The 12,503-nt window shown below is 39.0% G+C and overlaps 1 protein-coding gene across 7 annotated transcripts in view; it reads left to right on the plus strand.

Annotated features, from left to right (window-relative positions):
• The window catches only part of arhgef4 (Rho guanine nucleotide exchange factor (GEF) 4), a 117,572-nt gene that overhangs the window by 51,431 nt on the left and 53,638 nt on the right, over positions 1-12,503 (plus strand). The gene's annotated exons all lie outside the window — the stretch shown is intronic.

Below are 12,503 nucleotides of genomic sequence, written 5' to 3' on the forward strand. Positions count from 1 at the left end.
GATCCAGCTTAGCGTTCTCATGATAGCATGGTCAGGATCTGTAACCCTGTCAGGACACACTTGTCAGACTTTATTCTCGTATCTTTGCGAACTGTAAACATTAGGAACATACAATAGTCTCAGAGATATATAGTACTAAGTAGTAAATTACCTCATGAAACTAACTAAAAATTTGGACTTTTTTTCAATTTTCATCTCAGCACAAAGAAGTGTTCTGGGTTGTAACTGTATCTAATAATTGCCAATGATCAATAGTCATAAAATGTGTGTAAACAGTGAGTAAATGTTTTATCACAACAGCTTAAGCAATTGTATTAAAGTTTTATTTGACTAACAACCCAAAAGCCTTATGTGTTAAATTTCTATTTGATTTAATACATAGAGCAGAGCTAATTCCCACATTTTAGATACTGGAACAGCAGATACCAACAACGCATAACTTGAATGTTTTATGAGGCTTGATACCAACCTCTATTTAATATTTTTTCTGCTACATTTGGGTTATTCTTTGGTGATGTTTCAGTGTCATGAGCAGTTTTTGCTCATGGGTGCCAGCTGCAGGTCTGATAGCGATGCGTTGTTTTATAATAACATCTGCCTGATTGTGTTGAGCTGTTGTCGAATGGTTATGTACCTTTGCTTCTTATAATTGATATGAATGCTCTCTACTCACCAGAACTACCTGTCAGCCTATTTTCTGTCGCTATCAGAATGTAGTCATTGCAGTTTTCTAAAGCAGGACCAGGGAGGATAACAGAGAGACCGGCCATCAGCTCAGTGCTTTTGTTGTGAAAAGGAAAAGTGGGAGCAGCCAAATCAGTGGATGGGAGACATATTAGCTCCTTACACTGTGGCATTTAGCCAGGCTCTGCCTCGTTGAAATGTCATCACATTAGCTTTCTCATGACTCCCGTTGTTGTCCTTCCAGCTTCGTCAGCCAAGCCGTGCATGTCTGTACGTGCACATGGGTGTGCTAGAGTTGACCTCTCATTTTAACTCATAAGGGATGGACTGCGTACATTTCAAAGTGGATACTTGCGTTACACCCTGAATACAGTTTCTTCTTTCTCAGTATTTTCTGAGCAGCCCCCTGTTCTCTCACATACACACACATACGGATGTGTGCAAACAAACATAGCGGCCTCTAGATGTTTTTAATGTATCCATGTGGATATACATGGACTGACTGGTGTTTCTCAGTGTATGAACCAGAGCAGTAATCATCCAATCCATTCTCTCCCAGAAAAGAAATGGGGCAAAGATGGTCATTGGTTCCATAACTATCTGGTAATCAACCGCTTGTCACCTCCTATGCTAATTGTGACTGAGGACTGTCAGGAGTAAAGACACATGAAGCGAAATGATGACAGCATCAGACCGAAGGGGGAAGAGTGTGACTTAATCATGAGAGAACACTTTTGCCTCCTGTCTCTAACTGTCAGTGAAGATTCACGTGATATCTTCTAAAGCCATTGTTAAGCCTTGATTATAGTCCCCTGCAGATGCACACATGGACAGCAGCAGACAGAACAGACATGTATTTGGTGCTATTATACTACTTTCTAGTCCTTCAGAGGACTCAGTTGCACACATTTGCAGTAGACCATTGTCAATGTATTCATCGCATGTACACAACCGCTAAAATGCACACTACTGTCTTTATAGCGTCTTTATAGTCTCTGAGTGGACAGTCCATGCAGACACCCAGAGTCTGGATATGTTGATGCACTCTACTGTGCATGTATGGAACAGAGTCCGTCAAATGAACTAAAAAAGAGTGTAGTACCAACAGCTACAGGTTCACGGTGTGGGCAGCTGTCCATGTACACGTCCACAAGGGTGTATAATCAATGCTTAACTGCTATTATGATCTTTCTGTATTATTACTCCACCAAGGAACACGGTGGAGTTATGTGACAATCGTCATATGTTTGTCCAAAACAGATTTGGATGTAATTTTCAGGGAAGCTCAGAAATGACACAAGGACCACCTCATTAGATTTGGGCAGTGATGCAGTTTATAGTCTGGATCCTAGGGCTGGAGCCGAATATCCGGATGTATTCGCTCGCTACGGTGGTTACTTGTGGGTACATCTACATTAAATGGACACATTCTATGTTGCCGTGATTTCTGATCATCAACAACTAATTAAAAAAATGCTGCATTTTTACAAAAAATATGCTGCATTTCTGACAATGCCATATGGGGGAATGAGCAGCCTTGGCAGAGTACTGAGCTCTCAGTGCTTTTCTTGTTTACAAAGGTGGAAAATATGCTTTGGAACAAGTATAGTGTCTATACTTGTTCTGCATAACACATTGGTCCAGGACAACGTTGACATTAACTGTTCAGATCAAAATTTGTTCACCTTAGCATCAGGTGTCATGCATGCATCCCAGAGTGTGAGCACTGCCACTGTTGCAGAAAGCTGCTGACTCACTCATGTTTATCCTCATCAGTACTAAAATAAGATTGGCTTCTTCTATGGCCACTACAGCATCAGTTTGTTGTTTAGCTCTAAGATGTCTTGTGGGGAGTGGCTTATCTTGCCAGTAGTGTTTCAAAAAGCAGTTTTCATAAAGCTGAGTATCAGTTGTTTTTGTATTACAGTCATCAGTATAGAAAGTGCCGAATAATGATCTACTACAGTAAATATTACAAAAGAAGAATAAATTCCTATAATTTTTGGGCATGCAGAGTTGAATGAGAGTATCAGAAACACTATGCAATGTTGTTTTTGTCCTTGACAAGTAGGAGAGTAAATTGAAGTTTAGATTTTCACTGATTGAGATTAGAAAAGAAGTTTAATCTGATTTAGGTTGGAGGGTTGTGTTGTGTCCCTCCACTGGCAAACTGACAGGCAGACATCTGTCTCCTGCACAATACTGAGCTTCTGTGACAGTTAAAAACACACATTTAACACTCACATGCATACTTTCCCCCACTGAGTTCAGTAAATAAATGGGTTGTTAAGTGTTATTAATAATACAATTGGATAACAGTAAAGAAAACTGCCTCTTTGCGTTTCAGGACTTTCTTGTTAATCAGTGACCCACGTTGAGTTCAAATGCCCACCAAATAATGTGTAAATTGTACTGAGCCCACAAGAAGCACGTTTATCATGAATAGCCGAACTGCACTTCTGGTATGCTCCATTGGTTTTTTCACATAGTCAGCAGTAGTGGGATATTTATAATTTTCTGGTTCCAAACTGAAAATGTGATGTCAGAGGTGCAAAGATTCAATAGAATGGATTCTTTTTGGCCAGAAACTTTGTTATTTTAGATTCTGCTGTGCACATTTTAAAGCAAGAAATAATCATCATGTTACTAAGCTGAATTTTTAGGGCTTGCTTTCCTCACAGCAACATCAAATGAACACATGTATGGCTGCATCAAAATGTAACCAGTCATGACATTCAATGTGATGGGAAATGTCTTCATGACAAATTTGAGGCAGGAATGAAATCAATGGCTGTCTGTTTCATATTGTTTTTTTCTTCCTAAAATAAGGGGGATCACATGAAAACACCATGCTATTCCCTCTTTCACTTTTAGTCAGTAACTTAGAAGTAGTATCTCTCTCATGACTCTTATTTATATTCACTGCTTACTCAGTTGCCTACTTTCAGATATATTATATGGCCAAAACTATGTGGACACCTAAACAATATGTTGCTACTCTAGCTACATTTGCTCCCATTCAGATACGACAGCATTAACGAGGTCCAGTATCGATGTTGGTGATGAAGCCTGGCTCCGTATTGGTGTTCATCCCAGCGATGGTGAATGGGGATGAGGACACGGCTCTGTCAAGACTTTTCCGTTTATTCATGGGGCTTGCTTTGTGCACTTTGTTAGGTTAAAGCAACAGGAAACAGAAAATCACAAACTATTGACACAAAGTTAAAACTCATGTCACTTTTATCTTTAGTGTCAGTGTACACCGATCTGGCATAACATTATGACCACCTGCCTAATATTGTGTTGGTCGACCGTATGTGGTCAAAAATGCTCTGAACCATTGGGCCTGGACCAGAGGACCTCTCAGGGTTGTCTTATGGGGTCTGGCACCAGGACATTGGCAGTGGATGCTTTGGGTACTCTGGATTGTGCGACCTGTTCCGGTTCTGTTGATGTTTGATCGGAATGGGGTCTAGGAAGTTTGGAGGTCAAATCAACATCTTGGGCGATTGTCATGTTCCTCAAGATGTTTCTGATTGTTTAATGTTTTTGCAATGTGGTGAGGTCCATTGTCCTGCGGGGGTAGGCCAGTGACATTTAGGATTACTGTTTGCATGAAGGAGTGTGTTTGTTCTGGGACAAAGTTTATTTGGGTGTCTAAATCTCATCAACACGGACGCCAAAATCCAAGGTTTCCCAGCTGAACGTTGCATTGTAACAAGGTGATCAATGTTATTCACTTCACCTATCAAGTGGTCATAATGTTGTGGCTGATCAGTGTAGATATACCTTTGTTTTCAGATTCCCTTCAATGGAATCGAGGTGCTTTAACCAGATCAAGAATAACAGCCCTAGACCAAAAGTTCAATTCAGTATTGGGATCATGGTGTTGACATCATTTTGTTCAAACCGTGTAAGTAGATTTGAATCTAGAATCTGGAGTCAGTTTCCAGCCCTTGTTGGAGTTTATTCTCTTTCATTCACCATCATACAACATAACATGCTCTCTTCCTGCAATGGTTCATTCTGTCCTCTGCAGGGTTTGGTGACGCCTTGCCCCAATCCACTGTTACTCATGCCACTTGTTCGTCTTGCACTGTGTGCTATGCTGCCCTAAGATCAATAACATTTGTGAAAAAGACAGCACAAAGATCACGTACATATTTGAACATGTCTTTTTGCACATGACCTTTGCCTCTTTGTTAGCCTATAAATTTAAGCAAGACCAGCTAGCATCTGTGCAGCACATTTTACCACCCAAACACACACACACTGCTAACCATCCTCGTGTGTGGGGCAAGCAACCGTGAGGAGAGGAACAAATGATGTCTGAAAGCATCCATCACATAATAATTGGAGGCATAGTCCTCTCTTGGAAATAGGTCGGCATGGAACAACCATTTAGCTTGAGGCGTCTTCGAGTTCTGCCCAAGTTTCTTAGTTGAGACAGGGACAAAGGAAACAAACAAAATAACCACAAGGATTTCCTAGTTTTATCATTTTTTTTAATCAACTCTGTCATTAAATCCATTACAACTTCAGGAGTCTGCAGTGGTTGTAACCAGAGGAAGACATTCATGTCACTGTTCAGGGTGTAAAGTTGTTCACAGCTGATAAATAGGTGTAGAATTCAGGAAATTCAGACACTGTCAAACTTAACTTTAGTCAAGTTGTTGCCAGCAGCAACCTCTTCCTGTTTGGTAACATAAACTTGAATGGTAACATGTCAGTTAAAACAAAAACACATGGAAAGACGCACTTTGTATGGCAGGTGAAAACTAACAGAATAACATAGTTTTATGTCTCTGCAGATTTGCAGTTGTCTCGGTCGTGACAATCATTAAAGCTTTACTAAAAAGCAACAGGACTTCTCTTTCTGGTTTTTGAAATTGCTCAGGTCTATCAGGATGGTCTTGGTCCTCCCAGTGTGGAATTCCGTGTAATTTTTTGATAATGTTTTGTATTTTGCTAATTGCACCTAAAACACTTGGATGTGTCATTATAGCCTTTCCCCATCCTGTGAACAGCCACAATGTGCAACTCTCTCTCAGTAATAGACCCAAATAGCAAGTTACATACCATACATGAGGTCGCAGAGTTTCTTTAGCACAACATGACAGATGGACTTATGTGTGTGTCAAGGAAAAGTATTTTCTCATGTTACTGTGCCATATTGAAAGTGATACAAAAATGTCTGTAGTCCCAATCTAGTTATCATCATTACTTGTAGTCAGATGTAAAGATGTGAGCCACTTTTAGAAGGACCAAATCTTGGAAACAATAGAGCCATTAACAGTGTATTTGGGAGGGACAACCAATCAACTGGCACAGTTAAGGGACGGTGCCAGAACAGGTCAAATTCACTGCAGCTGCACCTTACATCTTACAAAATGTATACATTACCCTCCTAACATTGTGCTGTTTGGTATCACAGGACACCTTCAGAGGTGTGCTAGAATCAATATCTACACAGGTTATACCTACATTATATTAAGGAGGAGCTATTAGAATGTTTTGCCTCGTTAGTATAAACAGTATTTCATATCTTCGGTTGCATTATTAAGCTGACACTGAGAACAGTTTCATGCCTTTTTCTATTAAAAGATGATTACAAATGTTTGAATATTTGTATTGTCAGTTACATCAGTAACCAAATCCGATTCAATAGGGCTGAATGCTGATTCATTCTGGATTTGAATTTGTCAATATGTTACACCTCAACCTCCACAAGGATTGACACAGAGAAAGACTTTAAAACCAATAAACTAATATAGCTTCTTTAGGACTGATAAAGATAATAATTATTAGTAATCAAACAGACGATAACTAACATTTGAAACCAATAGACGTTTGCAGTGAAAATGAAAATCTTGTATTTTGCTGGACATTGTTCAAGACTGCAAAATGACTTTAGTTAGAGGTAACTGCATCACGTACCACATATTTAAACTAATTTATTTTTTTGGGAACTGGTTAAAAAAGTAAGTGATAATTCACGGTTGAGCTGTTTGCATTGCAACATTTTCTTTCTAGTGTCTTAAATGACTCAGTATATTGTATAGTTTCAGTCATCAGCGATTAATGCTGCTTAATAGCTTTACTGTCTCCAAACAGCCAGTGATGTCCTGTCTGAGTTAAGTGTCATGTAGTCACCAAATTTAGAAGATTTACCAAAAATCCATAGTCTCTAGTGGTGTTTCTGTCAATAAGGACTGATTTAACAGGTTATGGTTAACAGCATTATTTTGTGCACATTTTGGTTCCCTGCTCCTTCTCTGTTTGTGTTGGAACAAATATACATACATTCTGCCATTTTTTTATCCTGTTCTTGGTATTAACCACGTTGAGGTATTTAAGTATTAATTCAAGGTTATATTTTATAAAACCTTGCTTTAATGGAATGTAAATAGTTTGCATTAAAAATGAACAAATGATGGCATGCTAGCATGTGAAATGTAAGATAGCGACCTTTGCCATGGTAAACATTAGACCTGCTACACCTCATGATGCTAACACTGTTAATGTCAGGCTGTCTTATCTGCAGCTTTGTCAATAGTTCTTTATTAATACACAAACACAGATGTGAGGTGGCTTGTTTGTTGTCGACGAGGTTTGAAGAGTACATGTTGGTTAGCTAGTTGTTTTTTTATGAACTGTGATAACCTGAAACATTTGGACATTGTTTCTTTGTCTTTCTCATTTGCCTGTCTCCCAGTTTTGACTCTTGGATACTGTGTTGTATGTAGGTGCTTCATGTAAGATAAATGTGTCCAGTAAATCATTTTAAAATCTATACAACTATAGTAATGGTTATTAGGTAGAACATATAGATATTCATAGGTATTATTATTGCTAAAACGATTAGACTTGGCAGCACCCAGTGGCACAGAAAGCTAAAATTATGTCTCTTTGTTGTAGAAAGAAGTGAGGAGGAAGAAAAAGATTGCCTCCCTGTTTCTGGTCTCTCATTGGCAGGTGGATAGTGAGAAGCCTTTCTCCTTTAAATAGATTTTATTTGATGGTAAGGCATGCCAACCCTCCAGCCCCCCCCAGGCTGAGAGGAACTGAAGCTGAAACTCTCTCTCTCTCTCTCTTCTATTCTATTCTGTTCTGTTCTGTTCTCTCTTCATTGCATCTATCACTTCCTTGCCTGCCCCTCCCCTGGCCTCATTGCCACTCTGTCACTGCTGGGAAGGGCAGATGGGGGTAAACAGGGTTGAAGTGGCTGCCTCCATGCTGACCGCTCACACTGATGCAGACTCACAGGCAGGATTTGGTTGTTAAGGTGGACAGAGGTTTGTAATTTCAGGCTGACAAATGTCTGCAAGTGCCACCACACACACAGCCACACCTTCGTCTTTACCACTGTCTCTCTTTTTTATTTTTTTTACACAGCATTGTGTTTCAAACCATTACTCGTGTTTGTCCTTATGGAGTGTTTTCTAAACACGTTTTTAAACATGTGTTTGTAAGCTCCTCTTTTATACAACGTAGTGTGGACACACAGCTAACATCACACCACAGAGGTGCAGTTTAGGAGAAGAAGTGCAGTCTACACCTTATAAATGTTATCACTGGTGTTTGGGAACTATCTAGTCCACGCATTAACACAGCAACAAATCAACAAATAATGAAGTAAATACCAGTACTGTTATTCATGGCTAATATCAAATTATATATTTAGATATAGCCATTGGTTTAGTTACTAAAGGGGTGGCTCATCTAAAATACTGTAAAAAGCTACATTTTTCTCGCTGTGCTCTAGTAGTATACATATCATGAGGATAGTTTTGGTCATTGTTTGTTTCTACTTCCCCTGTCTCCATCCCAGTACGATAAAAGTAAATGGAATTAAGTTTGTGCCGCTCACAAAACTGTAAAGCAACATTTTACAGTATATTCACAAGCAGTGATAAGCAGAGTCAAAGGTTGTTTTTGGACATTTTTTTTTTATCATTCTTTATTTTACCAGGTAGAATCAGTTGAGAACAATTTCTCATTTACAGTGATGACCTGGCAAGAGGCCCCAGCAGAAAGAAAGACAACAAATAAACAATACGTATGCAAAAAAGGACACGTAAGTGTTCAAACAGAGATTAAAACAGCCTAATTCAATGCTAGCTATTCAGTGAAAACAGTCAACATGTCAGTGGTCAGCTAGGATCTGCTGTAGCTTCTGATTAAACATGTAAAGTGATGGAAGAGACGACAGTTTCAGAGATTTCTGGAGGGAATTATAATCGATTGCTGCAGCAAAGCGAAAGGAATTCCGGCCAAAGACAGTGTGAACCTTGGGGATAGAGAGTGTTATGAAACCGCTGGAGCTCAGGTGGTAGCTGTTATGGGAGGGCTGTAGGAGGTGGGAGAGGTATTGAGGTGTTTTCCCTGATAGGGTCTGGTAGATGAGTAAAAGCCAGTGCTGGAGTCGCCTAGTGTAAAGGGAGGACCAACCCAGCAGTTTGTAAAGGTCACAATTATGGGTGGAGAAAGGTGCACTGGTAGCAAGATGGATGGCTGAGTGATGGAGGGCATCAAGCCTGTTAAGGGAACACTTAGAGGTCATTTTATAGATGACATCGCCATAGTCAGACATGGGGAGGATGGTCATCTTCACAAGAGTGTTTTTGGCAGAGGATGTAAAGGAGGCCTTATTACAGTAAAGGAACCCCAGTAAAATGTTGATGTGAGAACTGAAATAAAGTGAAGAGTCCAGTCTGAAACCAAGGTACTTGTAGGAGTTGACAAACTCTAGATCTGAGCCATCTACACAGATGAACTTTGGGGGGCTGGAGACACTGTTTGTCCGGTTGAATAGCATACATATTATATATATGAACCAAATACATATAAACATAGAGCCATTCTTATTGTGGTCAGGCAGCTTTGACTATAGAGCATACATGATGCTATAGTTTGCTGGGTAACTCCGGAACAATGCTCTTCCTTGCATTACGATATTTCCAGGGCATAACACGCTTTAGGTCTCGTGGCTTCATGGCAAAACCTGTGCTTTTCGGTGAATTGTGGAATCTGTTGACATGTCCATGTGAAATAGAAGTTGTCTTACCTCATTCTTGTCTGTCTGAAACATTTATTTTCTTCTTCAGGCATTCTCCGCTTTTTTAATACTTTCAGTCAGTTCCATTCTCTGAGCTGTCAAAAGTCAACTTCCTCCTGATGCCTTCTGCATCCTTAACAAACACATTGACATAATCCTATCCTCAGGTACATGTAGTTTGTCGTGTACATGTCCTTTCAGTCTGTTTCTTTTTAAAGACCCCCTCTGTTTGAAACTGTCCATGTTTCTTACTGCTTCAGCTGCCTGGCTCCAGTCATTGGTTCAACTTTAATGTCTTTTCTTCAGCAGTACTGACAGCCATGAACTCTGCTTGTCTAATAGTGTGCTACAGTGTGCCTGTAGGCTTGCCATAGTTTTTAACCATTTCCTTCATAATAACAGAATCATCTCTAGTGAAGGATAGCATAGACTTGAAATCCACCCAGATCAGAGATGTGGGGTTAGGGTTAGCCATGCTAACTGTTCCTGTGAAAAGCCCCTCCTTTGAAGCATACAGGGTTCTTATCTATATTTGCCATTTCACTCAGATGACTGTTGACAATAAAACTATGTTTTTGATATCAACAAAAGCAGAGTAACGGGATGTTACTTTCACTTTGGGTCTGACTTAAGAAAGGACTGGCTTTACCGTGGAGTGAAAGTTCCTGAGAACAAACAGGCCTATTTCAGAACCTGACATGTTAAAATATAATTTCGCTTTGGCCAGAGCTTTTCTGGGCTGTTTATTTGAAATATTTATGAATTTTATGGCCATGTATTGGTGCATCTCATAAACACTTGAAATCTGGTCCTGTCTGGAAATGAACAGCAAACTTTGGGTATACTTCCAATACACCCTGGTCCTACTAGACACCTTAAGGTACTGACTCTTACTAAAAAACACCAGGAGGAATGGATATTTCTGTACTGATGATGCTACAACATAAAGGTTAGCTCCTGGAGCCTAAGCATTAAGACTTCACATTAATTTGTATTGAACTTTTAATAAATCCATTGCGATTAACATCTCTTTTTGAGGGGGACGAAGATGGCATGTCACTTTGAAGTTACAAATGATTGTAAAATTAAGCAATTTGATAGGACAAAAATAAAACACATTAAAAACAATCGAGGGATTAAGATACACAAAACAAAATTCAGTGTATGAATAGCTAGCTACACACCTTAGCTAGCTAGATAGCAGAAAGCTGTTCTACCAAGTTCAGAGCAAATCCTGAGCACCCTGTTTAGCAAGAAGCAGGAAATATCTGCTGTGGATCAGTGATAGAAGTAACAGAAAATGACACAGGAATGAAGGAAGTTTATCTCTTAATAACAGAAAGCTAGCATTACAAACATTATCATTGCATTATTGTCATTACTGTAGGTCAAAAATGAACAAATCTCTGTTGCTAGTACTTCTGTGAATTTTCAGGTCTACATTGATCTGCAGTGCTGTGAGGAAAAAGCCAACATGACAGAAGTCTGTCTCATGAGCAGTGACATGTCTGTGTTGTGAAGCTGTTAAATCAGTTTTCTAGTCTTCTGTAAAAGTTGCAGTGATAGTTTTTTTTTTGTTATTGTTTTTTTTGGGAACTGCTGTTAAAATACAGAGAGAAAATGCAGAGCTGGCTATTCCTTTTCATAGACACTGCACTAAATTAAACTAACTGTATTGCTTAACTGTTCTGTCTTATTTCTTTATCAAGAAGTCAGTTTAATAAAACATAAAAGAATATAATTAAAACCACTTTTATGTTGTAGAGGAGATTCCTTCCATGCCAGATCAGTCTATAAAACCTCTGCCATTTGTTTTTCTCCTTTGCAGTGCAAGAAAGAAAACCTGTATATAAAGCTGGGAGCTTCAAGATTGTCTATTTTGAAATGCTAAAAAAGTTCCAAACATATTGAGGTACTCATATTGCTGTGGGTTGCAGGGTGGGACCTACACAGATCAGGCTTATCCTGGCACATCCCACAGATGCTCAGTAAGATTTGGATGCTGTTGCCAATGGGGGGTTTTGGTGTTGAGAGTGAATTATGCTGCATATGTTCAGTTTTCATTTACGTGCTATCCAGCAGTGCACAGGCACTGGATGGCACGACAATAATAATGAATAATAATTAATTCCTGCTTGTTCTCATAGTCTTTAATTTAATCAACCATGCAGCTGCCATGAATGGAAATGGAATATATAGCCTACATGTTTACAGAAAGGTCTCTGTGATTGCTGTGGTTGTACATTGTAGAATCTACTCAACAACTTCAAACTCTTTCTCCAGTGGTAGTTCATAATTTAGATAAGATAAGATAAGATAAGTCCTTTATTTCTCCCCACGCCAGGGGAAATTCACATTATTCACATTACAGCAGCTTATGTAGCAATTAACGTAATAATAGTAATAAAATAGTAGTAACAATATTTACAGTATGTACAGGGATGAGAAATGAAGATGAAACAGTACAGTACTGACACACTGTAAGACAATGCAATATAAAATGGCTTGAAAAAATAAGTTTAAGAAGGAGAAATGAGATAATACATTTATTAGAATGATCACAGATGTCACAGCATGCTTTAGTTTGACATTAACCATATTTTTACGGCACTTAATTCACAATTGTGCAGTGTTAAAACATTACAATAAAGTGAGCATGGAGCTAATTAAGATATGAGGTCAACACATGTGATTATCATTACACTGGTGTAAAGGGGATGGATATCTGAAAGGAGGTTTTAAGATTTCTCTTTTTTACCAA

The sequence above is a fragment of the Amphiprion ocellaris genome, chromosome 22 (assembly GCF_022539595.1).
Source record: "Amphiprion ocellaris isolate individual 3 ecotype Okinawa chromosome 22, ASM2253959v1, whole genome shotgun sequence".
Lineage (NCBI taxonomy): Eukaryota > Metazoa > Chordata > Actinopteri > Pomacentridae > Amphiprion > Amphiprion ocellaris.